Source organism: Caretta caretta, chromosome 24 (assembly GCF_965140235.1).
Source record: "Caretta caretta isolate rCarCar2 chromosome 24, rCarCar1.hap1, whole genome shotgun sequence".
In the NCBI taxonomy this organism is placed as follows: domain Eukaryota; kingdom Metazoa; phylum Chordata; order Testudines; family Cheloniidae; genus Caretta; species Caretta caretta.
The window spans coordinates 10,824,640-10,845,160 of NC_134229.1; the positions used below are offsets into that span (position 1 = coordinate 10,824,640).

General features: G+C 50.1%; 1 long non-coding RNA gene and 1 pseudogene across 1 annotated transcript; one reads left to right on the forward strand and one right to left on the reverse strand.

Annotated features, from left to right (window-relative positions):
* Nucleotides 1-2,946: 2,946 nt before the first annotated feature.
* Nucleotides 2,947-10,586, forward strand: LOC142070010 (uncharacterized). The gene is made up of 4 exons (XR_012665980.1): nt 2,947-3,885; nt 4,402-4,477; nt 7,901-8,043; nt 9,217-10,586. It is a non-coding gene; the product is annotated as an uncharacterized LOC142070010 (long non-coding RNA).
* LOC125625811 (interferon-inducible GTPase 5-like) lies at nt 4,391-5,825 on the reverse strand (annotated as a pseudogene).
* Nucleotides 10,587-20,521: the final 9,935 nt, after the last annotated feature.

Sequence of the window (20,521 nt, forward strand, 5' to 3'; positions counted from 1 at the left end):
TAGTGCATTCATCCAGCCCATACTTCTTTAACTTGCTGACAAGAATACTGTGGGAGACCGTGTCAAAAGCTTTGCTAAAGACAAGAAACAATACATCCACTGCTTTCCCTTCATCCACAGAACCAGTAATCTCATCATAGAAGGCGATTAGATTAGTCAGGCATGACCTTCCCTTGGTGAATCCATGCTGACTGTTCCTGATCACTTTCCTCTCATGTAAGTGCTTCAGGATTGATTCTTTGAGGACCTGCTCCATGATTTTTCTGGGGACTGAAGTGAGGCTGACTGGCCTGTAGTTCCCAGGATCCTCCTTCTTCCCTTTTTTAAAGATTGGCACTACAAGTAGGGTGGTACTCTCCAGTACTCAGTACTGGCAAGAGATTTTTAGGGGGTATGGGGTACCGGAAAGACTTGGGGCTCCAGGGGTGGGGCTGCACTCTGCTCCTTAAAGGAGCAGAACACGGCTAGAGAGGGCATTCATTCTTTATACGGCTTTAACAGCACAATGCATATGCTAACAAACTTAAACAATGGCTTACCTTTAGAGCTGACCTTAATTTTCTATGGAATTTGAAGAAAGTTTAACAGCCCCACCTGTTTTCTGTGTTAATCAGTATGAACCTGAAAAAAATGACATGCCTTCTAAGAGAAAAGAATCAGTCCACACTTACTGAAAAAAAAAAATCCTTCCAGTTGGTGTTCAGACAAGTGCTACAAGACACATACATAACCTCATGAGCAGAGGGCAGAGAGGAGACCCTCCCACATTATGACCAGCAAATAATAATAATAATTAATAAAATCTCAAAGAGGCAGAGGGTCACAGATTTGCAAACTTAAAAGCCTGTGTTATGCTTTAAACCACCTCACCACATACCAGGTTTATGAACATTAAAAAGTTAACTGCAAAGGAACATGGCAGCCCATTCACCTGACCAAAGGTGCAGTCACACATGAACAGCTAAAAATTAACCTCGCCCTGTTAAGCCAAATGGAGTCATGCCACTGGCTCCGTTTCTGTTGGAACATAACAGAAAACAAAACTCCAGCGGGGCTGGGGCTGGAACATAGGCTCTCAGGTACGTGGTGTGATTTTTCAGAATCTCTTTTGGGAATAGTCATGCAGGTGAAATAGCTGGTACTTATGATTAGGTTATTTCTATGCATGTGTATTCATCCTGGTATCTGAAGTTATGAATATTAACGATGTTTACTATGTGTTTGCTCTTGTGGTAACGCCCACAAGGGATTTAGCCAGCACATGAAGGGACAAGTCAAGTTGAATGGCCCATTAAGGAACACTTAGCTCATGATGGACCTTGGAAAACGCCTGTCTCCACTTTATGGACTTTTTGTGAATGTTCTAACTAGAATATGGGTGGGGGTGATGGACATGTAACTTGCCCATGTGACTCCAAACACCATCTTTCACAGTGAGAACAGATTTCCCTTTACTTGGCACTTGGCAGAAACTATAAGGCCCTGGCCTGGAAACGTATCCATTTTGCCTCTTTCCTGCTCTGGCTTCTTTCCTGCTCCAGCCTCTGGACTATGAACATATACTAATAGGGGCATTCTAAGCAAGGGACTGAGGACTTTAAGGTAGTCTGGAGCCTTCATATCTCCTTGATCCTTTGCAGAAGGATTTATGAGTTGGACATGGTACAGAGACTGTTCTAGCCTCATTGATTGCTGATTTCTCCCTTGCAATGGACAAAGATCAGATATCTGCTGACTTTCTCACATGACTCAGCAGCCTTTGATACCGGCGGTATAAGCAACATAGCCCTTGCTTGAGTGGTTTTGTTCTTTCCTCTCCAACTGTCAAAGCCTATTCCCATTGAACTCAATAGCAACACTCCTTTTGATCTCAATGGGAACAGGATTTGGCCCCAAGAGATCAGAGAATGTATTTTGATCAATTGCTTATCTGTCCAGAGACAGTTCTCATGCATGTTCTGCCAGGCTGATTTTGATTGCCCCTCCTGTATGTCATGCTGAGGAAAATGATAAAATAATTTGGGCTGTAGTATTATCAAGATGTACATGGCACACACAGTTCTATGCCTCTTTTCCATCAAACCCAGATGGCGCCACATCTTTGCTTTCCTAGTGCCTGGCGGAGAGCAATACTTAGATAAAGGCAAGCTGGCAGAAGCTTAGTTTGGACATAAGGGAGGCACAGATAGTGTGTTAAGGGAAAGTGGGGTGACTGTTCTTCCTATCCATCTTTCATTTAAGAAGTTTTCAATTTGGGTTGCTGTTGGGTCCTCAATGACTCCTGGAAGTACAGGTAGGACCAGGGGCCCAAAGCATCATTTTACAACTGTATCTGTTTAAGAGATACAGTTGTAAAATTTTAGACAGGTAAGGGGGGTGTCAGAGGGGACGGGGAGAGCATGGGGGCAGGGTGGGAAGGAGTCACATGGAGGGTCACACGGGGAGGTCACGTGCCCTCCCTTGTGTCCCTCCCATGAGTGCAATACCAGTAAGAAATGATTTCTACTTGCACCACTGGTTCCTGGGCAAACATTGTCGCCTGACCTCACCTCCTTAGCCCTTTGTTCTCCAGCTGGTCACACCTGGCTGGCTTCTTGTGGAGGGTGGGCCATCTATGGTTTTTAATTACTAGGTTCCAAATGTCTGGGCAATTGGAGTGGCCATTGTCTTCTCAGACTCTCAATGGGCTTGGGGCCCCAGGCTCCAAACAGCTAGACATCAGTCATGCCTGTATCACTGGGTCTCTGCAAAGAGCAAACAACCTTTTCCCACTACCTAGTTAGCAATGCACCACATAGGGGAAACTGAGGCACACACAATATTAATACAAAATATTATGGAACATTCCCACACCATCACATACTTGATATTCAGAAATGACTCCGGCCACTAAGAACAATCAGAAGAATTTATTTAATTTGTCATTTTTCATCTTTCAGTTAGAATGGTTCACTTTTGTACAGCGTGTGTTATCCCCAGATCAGAAGTGCTGTGCTTTCCAAAAGGAATCAGCATCATTATTCCAATTTACAGAGAAAAACTGAGGCACAAAGACTGGAAGGGACTTCCCATGGTCACCCAGCAGGTCAGTGATAGAGTTGGGATTGGAATCTAGATCCCCTGGCTTCCATTCCCCACAGGATCACACAGCCTCCTCTTTGCCGTACAAGACCCTTTCTGCTCCAGTCCCCACTGTCCACTCACCAGCATCCCTTAGTCCCATGTGTCTCAATGTGTGGGTTGTGTCAGTGCCCCATTGTGACAGAAAATGCCAGTGTTCACACCCTACAGACTATTGTAAGAGTGTCAGTACAAGGTATGCCTTGTGAAGTATCATTTAAAACCTGATAACTTGCTGATCAGTAATATCATGGCAAAATGCACGTGGCAGCATTATATGTAAAGTTATGGACATAATCTGAAATCATGAGTGAAGTGTGTTTCCCAAATTAGTCCGGGGAGCGGCTAAACAATTCCTCAGAGACAAAGGGCAAACTGACGCCTCAGCCATCTGTCAACAAGGCTGACGGACATACCTGCTAAGTGGCCATTCTTTGGCGAGGAAGTGGGCAGGGACAAAAATCTACAGCGTAGCGAAGAAACAGTATGAAAGTTTCTTTCCCCACCAGCCTGCCTATCGCCTTGCTCCCAGCTGGAAATGCTTCTCAAAGGGGGGCAGGACAATAAAAAGAAGGGGCAGGCACCCCAAGACACCCCTCTTCTCTCTCCCTGTCTGTCTCTGGCATCATATCTAAGAAGACAAAGGAGAACAGCCGTTGGACTCCAGAGGAGAGCTCCTGACCTGAGAGTTTGGTCAGTAATCTGCTGGAGCATGTGGAGAGAAACTTTGCTTGAATCTAATACAGTTTGGTAAATTAAACACTAGTAAGTGTTTTATCTTTATTTTTCTTGTAACCATTTCTGATTTTTGTGCCTCACTGCATGTACTCACTTAAAATCTGCCTCTGGTTTTCTTCTAATGGCGCTCCGCACAGCTTTAAACTATGTATGTACAATGGAGTTCCTCCCAGTTTACACCAGAGTTCCTCCTCGTTTACAATAGTGTTTACAACAGAGTTATGCCCATTTTACAATTAGGTGTTTACTTATAGTGGCGATACCCCAGTTTATGACAACATATTTACAATGGATTTACGGTTTGCACCAGTGTCAGTGAGAGGAGAACCAGATCTGATATTTGAGGTTTAAAAAGCAAAGTAACAACTGCAACAGAATCTTTAGAAATTCATTGCTGTATTTTCTATCCAGCTAGGGAATGAAATTCTGACATTTGGTAGGAAGCTCAGGGGATTTCCTGGGGATGTTGGGGTCCTGTCTCCACTTCCCTCCATAGAAGGTGTCTTGATCTTTCTCTCTCCTCCTCTCTGGCTCATTTCTCAGCATCCACTTCGAAGGCTTTGATCAGCACCCTCTGGACATTGGCAGTCACCTCATCCATGAAACTCCTCAGCATCTTGTAAGTGGTAGCAAAAGACAGTGCTCCAGATGCCCTGGAATCCAGCACAGGGACAGAGTGCAGCACCTCCTTGGATAGCTTTGGCACCTTGCCACCTGCCTGAATCAGCAGCTGCACCACCAGGCTACTGGAGATCTCCTTGGACAGTGATGCCCTGATAACAGCCTTCATCTGTCCCACCGGCTGCCCCACTTCTGCCGCCAGCTTCTCCAGAGAGTCGTCGTCCAGGCCGACCTGGCACAAACCCTGTTTTGCAGGTCACTTTTAATTTCACTTGTAACTCCGTGGTTAGTTAATTAAGGCTCATTAAGAGCTTGCAGACGCTCAGGTGAAATGGACGATTTAAGTGCAGCGTTATGGTTTGAAGGAGAAGAGTCACTAACTGTTTTAGTAACCTTGCAGGGTCCTGGCGAGGACGTCCACATCGCAGGAGATCAGGAGCCCTGGGATGGGCGCGGCGTGGACACCGCATGCCACAGTGGAGACCAGCCACATCTGCTTCAGCATGGCAGCCTTCTTCTTCTCCAGGATGTGCAGGGTTGGGCAGGGCCATCAGGAAGGCATGCTGCTTGTGGTGGCTCAACTCCCTCTCCAGAGTCTCCCCCAGGAGGTGGAAGTCGTACTTGCTGAAATCAAAGGCTGAGAGGAGGAAGACCTGGGGTGAGCGGATGCCTTGGGCCTGCAGACCCTCCAAGCAGTTCTGCCGGATCTCCTGCAGCACCCCCACCTCACTGTAGCTGGATGGCCGGCGCCTGAGGGAGGAATCCAGGTCCACGTCCACCTTGGAGCGGACAAAGTAGAAGCTCTTGTCCATGGCCTGGATGAGGCAGGCCAGAGCAGCGTGGTTGGCGGTGAAGCGCTGCGAGGCAATGATGAAGAAGATGTCGTAGCGTGAGAAGCCGACCTGTTCCAGGTAGGCGTCGGGATGGAAATTGGGTGTGCCGATCCCTGGCAGGTACCAGATGGTCAAGTTGGGGTACCGGGGATGCTGGTATGGAGTCGGCTCCCTGGTGGTCTCCACCACACCGGTGCAGGCGGCACCTGCATCCTCATCACCCAGGCCCCGCAGGGCGTTGATGAAGGACGACTTTCCGGAGCCGGTCTCACCCGTGATGCCCACGTCCAGCTGGATGCTCTCCAGCGACTCCAGCATCTCCTGCAGCCTGGAGGCCACTCCGGCGAGGTTCCCCTCCTCAAAGGCAGCTTTAAGGGCCTCCAGCTCCTCCCCCGACAGCTTGATGATGCCCTCACTGGAGGCCATGTCGGCTCCGGCAAGCTGCTGCAGCCCCTGCCTTAAAGAGGGAAAGGCCAGTTCTTGTGTGAGTTCCTGGGAATGCTGAACCGCTGAAACCCTCGTCTAGGTCTTTGTCTCTAGGCAGCTCCTCCCAGAGACCCAGCCCCATCCCAGCCTCCATCTTCTCTGGCCCAGCCAATGGCACCCCTCTGACCTCCCAGAAATCCAGCTCCCCCTCAGCTGAGATTCCCACTCAGGCCTCCATCTCCTCCGGCCTGGGCTATCACAGCTCCTCCCTCTTCCTCTGTTCCAGACCTCCACTCAGCAGGGATCCCCTCTCCCAGCCTCCATCTCCTCTGGCTTCCAAGAGCATCAGATGCCAGCATGGGCTGGCTTGGGGGAAGGGCGTGGGCTTGAAGCAAGAGCAGAAGTGAAGCCATTTCTGCTGCACCAAATTGTCATGTGAAGTAATGAGCAAGGAGGAACTTTTCACCAAGGCCAGTGCCACAGAATGGGGCAGAGCCATCAAGGAGGAAGTTGGTGACTCCCAGTGGGGCTGAGAGAAGATGGAAACTGAGGCTCGGACTGAGCGAGGATCCCTTACTCTGACAGTTACATTATCAAAGGTGAACGTCCCACCCTGATCTAACCACTAGACCTCACTCCCCTCCCAGAGCTGTACATCGAACCCAAGTGTCCTCACTCCCAGCCACTCAGTTCCCTCACCCACCTGCCCTCCCAAGGGAGCTCTGGGTGCAGAGATGGTTCTGGCGAGGGTTGTTTAATACACCAGCAGGGAACAGGCTTCTTCCCGCACCTCAGGGCAAGTTACTCCCATTCCCACTGGGCCGGCCTCTGTCCCCAGCTCTGTCTGAGGGTCCCCCAACGTCTTATCCCCGGGGGTGTCTGCCACAGAATATGATCACATCTTATAGCCACATGCTGATTGGCTGCCTGTGCCTTCTTATGTGATGTCACTGGCTGTGGTGCCACCAGACTCATCACTGATTTGCATAAAGGGTAACCCTTCGCCCATTCGACATAAAATGGGTATCCCTCCGCCCAATATGTGCATAAGACAGGACAGAGCAGGGAAGGTACAAACAAAACAGTTAGTGACTCTTCTCCTTCAAACCATAACGCTGCACTTAAATCGTCCATTTCACCTGAGCCTCTGCAAGCTCTTAATGAGCCTTAATTAACTAACCAGGGAGTTAGAAGTGAAATTAAAAATGACCTGCAAAACAGGGTTTGTGCCCCACGGGGCTTGTTTCCTGCAAAGGGGACCCACTCCAAGGCTCCTTTCCCCTGCCAGAGCATTGCAAAGAGGCCTTGGTGTAACGGGGAATCAGGCCCTGGATGGTGAGAAGATGCCTGGCAGCGCCCAGGAGCCACAGCTGTGGAACAGGACCCCATGGAGCTAGGCGCTGTACGTTAGTTATTAGGTGCATTACGGTAGCACCCACGAGCCCTGGCCATTGACCAAGTCTCCTCCTGCTGGCATAGGGTGTGTCTACACTGAAGCACTTCAGCAGTGCAGCTGTGCGACTGTAGCATTTGAAGTGTACACATGGGTGGCGGGTATAATAGGTTAGGGGAGTTTTTGCTTTATTATGCCACATGCAGCTTCCAGGGTGGCTGAGGAGGCAGTGTCTGCTATTCAGTTTCCTGGGTTCATCAGTCATCTCCCTGGATTCCAGAGAGATTACTGCTGAGCCCCAGAAGCTGAGTAACACATACCAACTCCTCAGCTGCCCCAGAACCTGTATGGGGCATCTCAAAGCTTCTTCAGACAAGAGTGAGAGGCTTTTCCTGCAGCAGCTTGAGCTCTGGAGAGGGGAGGTGTGGCACGGCTGTGGCTGGCCCAGGGCAGCTCCAGGCAGGTGGGCGGGGGTCCTTGGGGCACCTCTGGGCAGTGTGGGGGAGGCTCAGGGCTCCGACTGCGGGGGAGGGGCCCGGGCGGAAGGGGCAGAGCCGGGGGCTAGCCTCCCCTAAGGGGGGCTCCACTGGCCACCCATGAGTGTACACAAGCCCTTAGTTGGCACAGACATTGTGTGTTCAGGCTGGCGATCTACTTACCTCCCTAATCTTGTTTTACACGCCTCCCCCACGTTAATTGCTCACGTCAAGTCTGGCCTACACTCCAACGCCTTTTCTTTTCTTTTCTTTTCTTTTCTTTTCTTTATTAGCGTTTCTTTCATTGGCACCAGAGCCCTGCCTTTCAGTGCTTTCTTTTTCACATTCATCACCCAGCAAGACATACCCGAAAGCACAATCGTCTCAATCCTTTGAATGACCAAATGAACCCCTACTAGCGTGGGCCTCTATAAAGGTACGTATAGCTATTCCCATATGGGAAGGGGAATCAAATAGACCACTAGAGGGCCCCTTTACATTAGTATACACTAGGCGTGTCCCTGTATAACTCTTCTGGTGAGCGGGCCACTTCTACCCCAAGAGTTATACAGAGCCTCAGAGTGACCAACACTGGAGTTGAGAACTGACCGGTCAGCCACACACCGTATTTGGAACGGGAAGTATGCACTCAGGCAGCAGCCGGGACAGCAAGTACAGTACAGTCCTGTGTTAAAAGTAAACTACTTTAAAAAAAGGGAAAGCAGCATTTTTCTTCCGCATGGTAAAGTTGCGAAGCAGTCACGGTTCAGCTGTAAACTTTTGAAAGAATAACGACAATGTTTTGTTCAGAGTTACGAACCACCTCCATTCGCGAGGTGTTCGTAACTCGGAGGTTCTACTGTGCCAGGACAAGAACTGTGGACAGACCTGGCCTCAGGCCAGAGGTAATTAAACTACCTGTGAGACCTTATGCTGAGCAGTGGACACACGTGCATCCTGGGCGTTAACCCCTCCCTCCCACCAGGAGCACTCAGCACTGGGCTCAGCCTCTGGCAGGACAGGGACCTGCGCAATGCAAGGGGAGTCCCAGTGACTCGCAGAGAGGGAGGTTAGATTAGAGAGGGGAGCATATGAGAGGAGAAGGGGGAGGGGGCCGACTTCCCATTTCCCCTCACTCTGCTCACACTTCATGTACCAGTGGGGAATAGGATGAATCTGGCTGGGGACCTGCAGGATGCTCTGTCCAGGGTTAATAAGGTTCCCTCTAAAAGGCAATCACTCAGAGGGGTGTGGGTGTTGGGGGTGGGGGGTGCATCCTTTTGAAACTTGTCCCTAACAGCAATATCCTGCATTTATACGCCACCTTGCATCCTAAAAGGTATGAAAGGACTTTGCAGATTGCACGCATAAACTCTGGGGTAGGACACAGCAGCTGTTAATAGCACAAAGCAACACTGCACAATGGCTTAGGACAGAAAGGGATGATGGATCCTGTATCCAATTTAAACTATTTCAGGAAGCTGATTGCAAATTGCCCAAGGTGGAATACGGCCAGGACACTGACTTCATATCCCCTCCTCTTGAGAAAAATCCTGTTAGCTCTTTAATGGGAATTGCAAGTGATCCAGACCTTGATTTCATCCATTAGGTTCATGACACCAAACCCTGACACCATGCTGGGCTTTTCTCCAGTGTTGACTCAGAGAAAGGAGCCTGAGTCACTCCTTCCGTTTCCAGTACCAGCTGAGTTTTCCCTGGGCGGGTCTCACCACCACATTAACTTTGTTTTGCTGGTGAAATCTGATGAGACTGCAGCCCAAGGCTGTACTGCTGTGAGCACAAACAGGGGCAGGACCTCTTTAAGGGACTGATTTGGCTCATCTTGAAGTCAGTGCCAAAGTTCCCATGGACTTTAATGGCAACAGGATTGGACCCTTAGTCCTTGACCAGCCAAATGGTCCCTGAGCATGGGCGCTCAGTCCTGGCACAACATGTTAAGCAAGTTCTCTGGAGTCTGGCTTACAGACCTGCTGCCTGTGGGAGCTACTACTCTGACTCAGCAGCTCTGCAAGGCTGGAGAAAGGCAGCGGGGAGAAGATGAATGGACCTAGGATGCCAAGCCTTTCCCAGGCTGGCTGAGTCTTTCGTGATTACCACTGGTTTGCATTTGGTTTGACAGCTCCAAGCCAAACATCCTGTTCCTGTAACGTTATCAGAAATGAAGGGGAAACAAAAGTAATGCAGGGCCTGAAATAGGCTTCAGTGAAAAAGCCGGAAGAGAGCTTTGAGCAGGCAAAGTGACCACGATTTCCTGTCTCATTCTGGCCCTGGCATGTTGGTCAATTTTGTTGCTCTGCAGCTGAGTATAGACACATGAAGCGGGCCAGTAAATTCCTCCTGACTGTCAATTAAAAGCAACTCTTCAGTGCCCTCAAGAAGGATATTTTGGATGGGTGATTTTTCTCGAGGTGAATCACCCCTCCCTCTTTAAAATGAACTCCAACCTCTGCTATTTACTGGTCCAAGCTTTCAGATGCATTTATTAAGAGACAGAGCAAGGTTTCCTTCCATCTGATGCTCTTTGCTGAAATGGGAGAGGATGGTTTAGTGATCTAAACTCCGAGATCCTCTGGAATTGCAGGTTCATACTCTGGCCACCAACTCATCTTAGTCTGTCCCAGCCCTCGCTGCTCTGCATGGACATGACAGCTCCCCTGGCTCTTTTGTGTAAGAGGAGCTGTGCTAGCCCTTCTGTCCTTGGGGAAAGTTTCTCTTCCCCCCTGATTTGCAGCATGCTGTGCTGCTCTCAGTTGACACCCTCCACCCCAGAGGTGACTGCATGTCCAGGGGCCTATAAGAATGTGGTATGTCAAGATCTTTGGAATAAAAGGCATTCGAGAAATGTACTAGTGCATCATTATTAGGAGTACCTGGTCCTGGAAGGATACCAGGGAGGAGGAGTGTGTTATTTGTATAGTGCAGTAGCTCCCAGAGGCCCCATCCGGAACATTCCTCCTTCAGCTAGATACTGTACAAACACATATGAAGACACATCCCTGTCCCAAAGAGTTTACAGTCTAAGGCAGCGAGGGTAGCAAAGGTTGAGTGACACAGTAACGCACATCCATTGCAGCTGTATATCAACTTTCATTTGACAATATTACTTTTAATTCCAGCATCATCTCATGAATGAGACTGCGGCCTGTCATGCGAACAGGTCATGCTCATTTGTGCTCCTCTGTCTCTCATAATTTGTATTGCCCTCTTGTCTCATAACCCCACCCCACCCCATGTAGACAAGCTGTTAGATTGCAAGGTCTTTGGGGCAGGGACTGTCTTTCTGTTCTGTGTTTGTACAATACAGTCCTGCTCCATGACTAGAGCTTCTCTCCGCTGCCACATTCCGCAATGATACCACTAATTATCATTATTATTACTGTATTAACTAAGTGCTACCTCCCCTCATGTGTCACTCTACTCAGCCTCCCTGATTTTTTGTAGGTATAGTGGGAGGGGTGCCTGTGGGAGGGATTTAAAGGAGACATTAGTGACTTTCCTGCAGAAAAGAAGGTATGGAGACATTTGTGCAAAGAGCTGGGAACAAGATGGATGGACCCGGCCCCATAGGCAAAGCAGAGGAGGCCAGAGGTACTGCGAGAAGAGACAAGAGCGAACACATAGGTCTGCAAAGGGCCTTGAAGACGAGCACATGACATCTGGATTTTGACTGCAATGAAATGTGGTGTTGATATATTCAAAGAGGGGGTCAGAGCAGAAAGCAGGCAGGTGATCACAGCAGCTGTGTTTTGAATTGGTTGAAATGGGGCAATGTGGGACTTAGGGAGAGGAGGTGGTTATAGACAGATGATTCCCTGGTTTCTTCATTCCCTCTGAAGCACCTGGCGTTGGCTGCTGTTGGAAGACAGGATACTGAGCTAGGTGGACCATTGGTCTGACCCAGTATGGACATTCCTATGTTCTTATAACAAACCAACCAGGCTCTGGCGCAGGAGTGGATGATGGGTTTGGCTGTCTGAAAGAAAAGGAGAAATCTTAGAAATGTTCTGGAGGGAGAAGCACCAAGCTTCAGACACACTGAGATGGATGGGACAAGAGAGAGGAAGGGGCTAACGGGAGACAAGGAGGAGAGTGATGTTCTCAGCTAGGACAAGTTGGAAGAGATCCAGGAGATTGGAGAGGAAAGAGCAGAAGTTCAGTTGAGGCCATGTTACGGTGAAGCTGATAGCAAGATCTCCTGGGAGCAAGGTCAGAGTCAGCCTGCGATGGAGGGAGTCGTGGAAAGTCAGAGCAGGGGTTCATCAGCACATAGGAGCTAGATGGAATCGTGTGAGAAGATCAGAACACCCAGAGAAAGGGTGAGGGGGAAGAAGAGATGGGAGCTGGCTTGGAGCCCTGTGCCAGTCTCCCAGAGACGGGTAAGAAGGAGGCACAGCCATGCACCAAATGAGACGATGATGCTCCAGTCAGAGCGGCAGGGAAGAAAGAGGCAGGGAAGCCCAGGAAGAGTAAGAATTCCAGCAAGAGGGTGTCCTCGTCCAAAGCAGCAGAGCCTGGTATGCCCAGCAGGGTGTGCCCAGGCCCTGAGGTTTGGCCAGGAGTGGCTGTTGGAGGCCGTGGGGAGAGCAGGTCCAGTGGAGCAGAGGGGGTGGAAGGCAGCTGAGGGGGCAGGAGGTGGAGGTGCAGGAGAGGAGCTCCAGGCAGCGGTTGTAACTGTGGTGTTCAGTGTTTAACAGTGAAGCAAAGGTGGACGGACCGGTAACTGCAGGGGTGGCGTGCGGGGGCTGTTAAGGTGGGGAGAACAAGGCACACTCTTGTTGTGAGGGAAACAGGCCAAAAGGCAGCAGCCGATGAAAGGAGAGGGGCAGAGAAAGGCTAATAGCTGGGAGGGGCTGAGGCCAAGAGAGCCAGAAGTCAATGTTAGAGAGGAGGGAGGATGGGGTGGGGGGGGGGGGGGGTGACAGGTGGCAGGGGAGGGGGAAGAGTCAGGGGCCATGTTGTTGGAAGGAGCAGGAGGTGGGAGGGGCGGATGCAGAGGACCAGAGGTGGTGGCAGGGTCTGTGTTGGGCGATAGGTATTGGTAAGAACAGACAGCGGGGAGCCAGGACTCCTGGGGTCAGTGCCTGGCTCTGCCATTGGCTCACGGCCTGGCAGCGGGTTCAGTCACTTCACTTCTCGGTGTCTCACGTAGGGGGCGCCGATGCGCCAAACCGCAGCAGCCAGCATTAACCACCCATCCCCCACCAAGGCCAGGCAGGTAGGGAACCTTCCCACTCCATCCTGAAGGGGGCTGAGGACCTCCACAGTCCTGTACCCCAAAGACCTGCGGGGCTCAGCCACCGAGTCATACTCAGCACAGCCCTGGTGGATAGGACCAGGCTGGAGTTTGGGTGAACTGGGTGTAGAGGGCTGGGGCTGCCATATAAATCCTTTGCAAGCCTCCTCCATTCTCTAAAATATGCTGCTTTTTCCTCACCTCTCCCTGGACGCTGACTCTGTCAATGAGTGATCATAGCTCAACTTCCTGATATTAATGAACACCCCCCGCAGCACCCCAGAGGCAGGTTAGCAGCCTCCTATCACCACCCTTGCCTTTCTTGGGGTATGTCTACACTTACAATGCTACAGAACCACTGCTCTGCTTCAGTGTAAACACTACCTATGTAGATGGGAGGGGTTCTCCTGTCGGCGAAGGTAATCCAGCTCCCCAAAGGTGATAGCTAGGTTGATGGAGGAATTCTTCTGTCGACCTAGCACTTTTCTCTCCAGGGGTTAGGTCGCTGTAGCGCCGTCTCTCAGGGGTGTGGATTTTTCACACCCCTAAAATATGTAGCTATACCAGTGTAAAGTCCTAAGTGTGATGGGGCAAGGCCAGATGGCTATAGAAAAGTAGTGGGAGATAGATATATTAGCTCCAGGCTAAACAAATCCCTGGTACCAGGATAAGTGAAATGGAAGCTGCTCCAGGTCAATTAAGACACCTGGGGCCAATTAAGAACTTTCCAGAAGGCAGGGAGAAGGCTAGGTTGATTGGGACACCTGAAGCCAATCCGGGGCTGGCTGAAACTAGTTAAAAGCCTCCCAGGCACTCAGGTGGGTGTGCATGTCAGGAGCTGTGGGAGGAAGTTGTGCTGTTGGAGAGACTGAGCAGTACACACCATATCAGGCACAAGGAAGGAGAACCTGAATTAAGGGTGAAGTGGAGCTTGAGGAAGTGAGGGCTGCTGTGGGGGATGTAGCCCAGGGAATTGTACATGTCATGTTTCTAAAAGGTCAGCTACCATAGCTGATACTATTAGGGTTCCTGGGCTGGAACCCGGAGTAGAGGGTGGGCCCGGGCTCCTCCCCCCACCTTTGCCCCCTGATTAATTACTGAGACTGGGAGACAACAGAGACTGTGCAAGGAAGGATAACTTCTCCTCACCTCCCTCACTGGCTTATGATGAAAATGGCTCAGTAGACTGTGACCCTTGTCTCTAGAGAGAGAAGGGTTACATGCAGGGTCACAGTGAGCGTCTGACGCTAGCGAAATCTGCAGGGGTGCACGGTCCGTCACAAGAGTAAATCGCCGGCCTAAGAGGTAATAACGCAGTGTCTCCATAGCCCATTTGACAGCAAGGCATTCTCTCTCGACTACTGGGTATTTCTGTTCTCTTGGGAGCAGCTTTCTGCTTAGGTAGAGGATCGTGTGTTCCTCTTCTCCCACCATTTGCAACAGAACTGCCCCCAACCCCATCTCAGAAGCGTCTGTTTGTAAAATAAATTCCCTGTTAAACTCTGGAGCTATGAGTACGGGGTCATTACAGAGGGTCATCCGAAGGTCTGTGAATGCCCCCTCCGCTGCATTGGTCCACTTTACCATGTCTGGACCTTGGGCCTTCACCAGGTCCATTAGGGGACTTGCCCTAGTGGCGAAGTGGGGAATAAAATGTTGGTAGTAGCCTACCATGCCTAGGAACGCACAGACCTGCTTCTTTCGGGTCAGCTGAGGCCAGTTTTGAATTGCCTCTAGCTTATTCGTTTGGGGCTTCACTATGCCCCTTCCCACAATATATTCCAGGTACCTTGCCTCTGCTAGCCCTATGGCGCATTTAGCGGGATTAGCAGTGAGGCCAACCTGCCTTAAGGTGCGCAGTACTGCCTCAACTTTCTCCAAGTGGGTTCCCCAGTCTGGCGTATGGATGATGACATCATCTAGGAATGCAGCTGCATAACTAGTATGGGGGCGCAGCAGCTTATCCATGAGGCACTGGAATGTGGCTGGGGCCCCATGTAGCCCAAAAGGGAGCACAGTGTACTGGAATAGCCCATCTGGGGTGGAGAATGCTTTCTTTTCTTTAGCTTCTTTAGTCAGAGGAATCTGCCAGTACCCTTTTGTCAGATCCAGTGTAGTCAAGAATCGGGCACTACCCAGTCGGTCAACCAGTTCGTCGATGCGTGGTATGGGGTATGCGTCAAACTGGGATGTTTCATTCAGTCGGCGAAAGTCATTACAGAATCTCATGGTACCATCAGGTTTAGGCACTAGAACCTGGACCACTGACTGTAAGATTCTTCAATAAACCCTAATTCTAACATTTTCTTTACTTCGGCCTTGATTTCTTCTCTTTTGGCTGCTGGGATTCAATAGGGTCTCAATGTTACCTTGGCTCCAGGGATCGTGCGGATATGGTGATAGGTCTCAGTCATCCACCCTGGTTTTGTAGAGAACACATCTTGGTTGCAATTAATCATGTCGGCTGCCTCGATCTTTTGGATCGGCGTCAAGTCGGATGATATCCTCACTTGGTCGTGTAAGTTATCCTCCTGGGGAAGGGTCTCCTGCATGACTAAGCATGCCTCTTGATCATGCCAAGGTTTTAGAAGATTGATGTGGTAAATTTGCTCTGATTTCCGGTGGCCTGGCTGCCGCACCTTATAGTTCACCTCTCCCATGGCTTCGATTACTTCGTAGGGTCCCTGCCACTGGGCCAACAGTTTATTTTCTGCTGTGGGCACCAGTACCATCACCCTGGATGGAACCGTCGAAGCTTCGCTTGGTGTTTATAATGGGTTCGTTGGGTCTCCTTTGCTCTCTCCAAGTGTTCCCATACAATGGGCGTAACTCAGGCTGATCTGATCTCTCATCTGCAGTACATGCTCAACTATGTTCCTTCTGGGATTTGGCTCCTCTTCCCAGGCTTCTCTGGCTATATCCAATATGCCCCGAGGGTGGCGCCCATATAGTAGTTCGAATGGAGAGAAACCTGTGGAGGCTTGCGGAACCTCCCAGATGGCGAACTTGAGATAAGGCAATAGGGTAACCCAATCTTTCCCATCCCGGCTCACCACTTTCCTGATCATGGCCTTGAGGGTCCTATTGAACCTTTCCACAAGGCCGTCTGTTTGCGGGTGGTATGCAGAGGTCCATAGGGCTTGTACATGGAGCAATGAACAGAGATCTTTCATCAACTTGGATATGAAAGGTGTCCCTTGATCAGTCAATATCTCCTTGGGTAGCCCAACCCGGGCAAAGATCTGTACTAGCTCCTTAGCTATTGCCTTGGAAGCTGTGTTGCGTAGGGGGACAGCTTCCGGGTACTGGGTTGCATAGTCCAGTACAACAAGCACATGTTGGTGGCCCCGAGCTGTCTTCTCTAGGGGCCCTACCAGATCCATGGCTATCCGTTCGAAAGGAACCTCTATTATTGGAAGAGGTATCAAAGGAGCACGCAAATGTGGATGAGGGCTATGCAACTGACATTCTGGACAAGAGGTGCAGTATCGCCGGACATCTTCATGTACTCCTGGCCAGAAGAACCTCCGCAGGATCCGTGCCTGGGTTTTCTCTACCCCTAGGTGTCCTCCAAACAGGTGACTGTGGGCGAGACTCAATATGGCTTTGTGATGTTTTCGTGGCACCAGAAGTTGTTGTATCTCTTGCTCCTGCATTTGCACCACGCGGTACAGGAGATCTTTCTTCACTATAAAGTAAGGTCTGGGACCCCCGACCGTCCCATCCACGGGTATCCCATCGATCTCGGCCACCTCTTTCCTGGCATTATCATATCGGGGTTCATCTGCCTGGTCCCGCCCAAAAGCCTCTCTCCCAGGACTAACCTGCCCAAGCTCCCAGGGGCCGGCTTTTGCTTCTTCCAACAGCTCGCCGCCATCATGACTGGGGGTAGCCTCTGGCTCACCTTTTGCGGTGGAAGTTTCTCTGTTGGCTGCTCGCGTCCATCTGCCTGCTAGGGAGGTCTTCTGGCCCTGGGTCAGGATCCGGGTTCCCAAGGCCTTTGCAGCCTTCCTCTCTTTTTTTGTCTTCCGGGTCTTTCAGGGGGCTGAGAACAGATCCTGAGAAATCTCAGCGAACATTGGGGGTTGACATTCCCCTGGTGACGAGTCACTGTCCTCAGGGTCCCCACCTCCCTCCAGCCTCTCCGTGGGGAGTAAATTATCAAACCCTGGATAGTCCCTCCCAATGACTATAGGATATGGGAGTTTAGGTAACTACACCCACAGTCAACTCAATGGGGTTTCCCTGAACCTCTGTCTCCACTGGGATGGTGGGGTAACGGCTCACAGCCCCATGCATGCACATCACTGCTACGTGTTTGGCTTGTAGCAGCTGACTACTTTTTACCAGCTTACCCGATATGAGGGTGATAGCGCTCCCAGAGTCCACAAGCGCTGTAGTCTCTGCCCCATTTATCCTCACTGGCCTGGTGTAATTATGCGGGGCTAATGCGACCCCCGCAAGGTGGCTAAGGGAGCATGGGTCCTCCCAAATCCCAAGTTACATTGCATAAGCTCCTCAGTGCTGGGACACTGTGCTGCTATATGTCCCCACTCCCCACATGCATAACATCTATAATTGTTTTTAATCACTCCCCTATCCCAGGGGTTAGGGGGTTTAGTCCCGGGGTTCCCCCCACTCAGACCAATCCCTTCCTTCTGGGGTCCCTGCTGGTTTTCGCCCCCCCCTTCTTCCACCTAGAACTCCCCAGGGGTTTGGCTGCCCAACCTTCCAGGGTTGGGGTTGGGTGCTTGCTTCGAAAGGGGCCTTCCTTGGGTAGTCGGGTCAGTTCCCTGGCTGTCATCCGTCTTTCTACCAGTGTGATCATCTCGTCGTCCGTGGACAGACTGTTCTGGCCTACCCATTTGCCGAGATCTGGCGGCAGTCCCCGCATGTAATGGTCTATGACCAGGGTCTCCAAAATCTCCTTTGGCCTGCACACCTCAGGCTGTAACCACTTCCGCGTGAGGTGTATGAGGTCGAATAGCTGGGACCTTGGGGGTTTGTTCTCCTGGTATTTCCACTCATGGAACCTCTGGGCCCTTACTGCTGCCGTTACCCCTGATCATGCTAGGATCTCTGCCTTCAGCCGGGTATAGTCAGTGGCATCCGTGGCAGGCAAGTCAAAGTAGGCCTTCTGGGCCTCTCCACACAAAAAAGGGGCGAGAATGCTGGCCCACTGCTCCTGGGGCCACACCTCACACTGAGCTGTCCTTTCACATGAGAGGAGATATGCCTCTACGTCATCTCCTGACGTCATCTTTGGCAGACAACCAGTGGCCCTCAGAGTTCATGTCCCGTCGGACCCCCGGGCCTGGATGGTGAGGATCTTCAGCTGGTCCACCACCACTCTCAAGAGGGCACGATCTTGGGTCACCTGGCTCATCAATAATTGATTGGTTTCCTGCTGTAGCCGCATAGACTCCTGTTGTGCCATTGCCTGAACCCGGGTGGCCTCCTGCTGGGCTCCTGTAGCTTGTACCAGAGCTCTGACCACCTCCTCCTTTGTGGTACAAAGCAAACAAAAAAAAACCAAAAAAAAAAAAATCCAAAACCCCAGTGCACTGTTGTTGTTTTTTTTAAACCTCTTTCTTCCACCACGCTGGGAACGAAATCCCACTGCTAACACCAGTTGTGACAAAGCTCTGTCCTTGCCTCCGTGGGTCCCACATTTCCTGGTGGATTTCGCTTGCCTCAGATGCTCACCATGACCCTCCACGTAACCCTTCTTTCTCTAGAGACAAGGGTCACAGTCTACTGAGCCATTTTTATCATAAGCTGTTAGAGAGCTTATTCCTTCACTCTCCCACTTCCCTGGTCCTTCTCACATGAACAGAGAGCAACAATACCCGAAGTCCGAAGGTGCAAACAATTCGATGTTTATTGGGGTGAACTTCCAGCAAGCTTAAATACAAGTTCCTTTTCCTTATTTCCGAATCCCAACTTACTTCCTGTTTGCCCCTAATTTATATAGTAATATTCTTAGCTATACCTTAACCAATCATTCTACTAAAATTTAACTAACCAATCCTAACATATTGTAACATGATTATGTAACCAATTATATCCCACCACCTTAATTAGTTTACACCCAGCAAAATTAATTATACAGCAGACAGGAACAATCACAGAACCAGACAGAGATTATACAGACAAACAATAGCAAAGTGGGAACTATAATGGCAAGACAATACAGAAGTGAGGATTTCACATCCCAGTATTGATAAATGAGTTCTTGCCAGACAGGATGCTATCAAACTAAGTTTTCTTTTACATTTTCTAGGCACTTCCCTTTCTCTGGAGCTGATAGGCACTATCAGGACAGGATTGTATCCTAACAGCCCAATAGCACCTTCTTTCCATGTGACTACTTTGGAATGTGAGGATGTGACCGGTCGCTTCCCAGCTTATGGCTGCCTCTGTCGCTTAGCCAAAGGCCTTAGCCTAAGAACAGGGCCCCAGACTGTCACAGTAAGAGAAGGACCTTACATTGGCAGACAGTGATTTTGATTCTTTCTTTTATACCTCTAACTAGCCAAGTGATAAGAATACACCTAAATTCTTAAAGTACAGGCCTTTACAGGCAGGCCTGAATATCTATATCCTAACATAAGCCAGCAAGGGAGGTAAGGAGAAGTTATCCTTCCTTGCACAGTCTCTGTTGTCTCCCAGTCTCAGTAATTAATCAGGGGGCAAAGGTGGGGGGGGGGGGAGCCCAGGCCCACCCTCTACTCCGGGCTCCAGCCCAGGGACTCTAATAGTATCAGCTATGGTAGCTGACCTTTTAGAAACATGACATGTACAATTCCCTGGGCTACTTCCCCCACAGCAGCCTTCACTTCCTCAAGCTCCACTTCACCCTTACTTCAGGTTCTCCTTCCTTGTGCCTGATATGGTGTGTACTACTCAGCCTCTCCAACAGCGCAACTTCCTCCCACAGCTCCTGACATGCACACCCACTTGACTGCCTGGCAGGCTTTTAACTAGTTTCAGCCAGCCCCGGATTGGCTTCAGGTGTCCCAATCAACCTAGCCTTCTCCCTGCCTTCTGGAAAGTTCTTAATTGGCCCCAGGTGTCTTAATTCACCTGGAACAGCTTCCATTTCACTTATCCTGGTACCAGGGATGTGTTTAGCCTGGAGCTAATATATCTATCTCCCAGTACTTTTCTATAGCCATCTGGCCTTGCCCCATCACAGTTGTGAGATTGGGAAAACCCACAACCAGCCTTTTAGGTACAACAATGGGGTAGATTAATGACTCATCAGTACCCATCAAGAAAAGAATCCACTATCCTTGAGACTTCTCGGAGGAGTCGTGTAGGCCCTGGGGGTGGACTAACCCACCTCACAGCGAAGAAACTATAGAAGAGGGGAAGTGACATCATCACTTGGAGTCACTCTCCCCACAATTCAACACCTGGAAACACATCTGGAGGACAAAGACTTTGAACTGGAGGAGGGTGGTTCTGAGTCGGGAAAGAGTCCCAGCCAGTGTACTGTGGATCCATGACCTGTTTGTAACATCTGTCTGGGTGAGACACTGCTTGATTCAAATACTGCTTAGTTTGTAGACCTCAGATTGTGAATTTATTTTTATTTCTTAAGTAACCAACTTTGATCTCGACACTTGTGACTTATAATCACTTAAAATCGATCTTT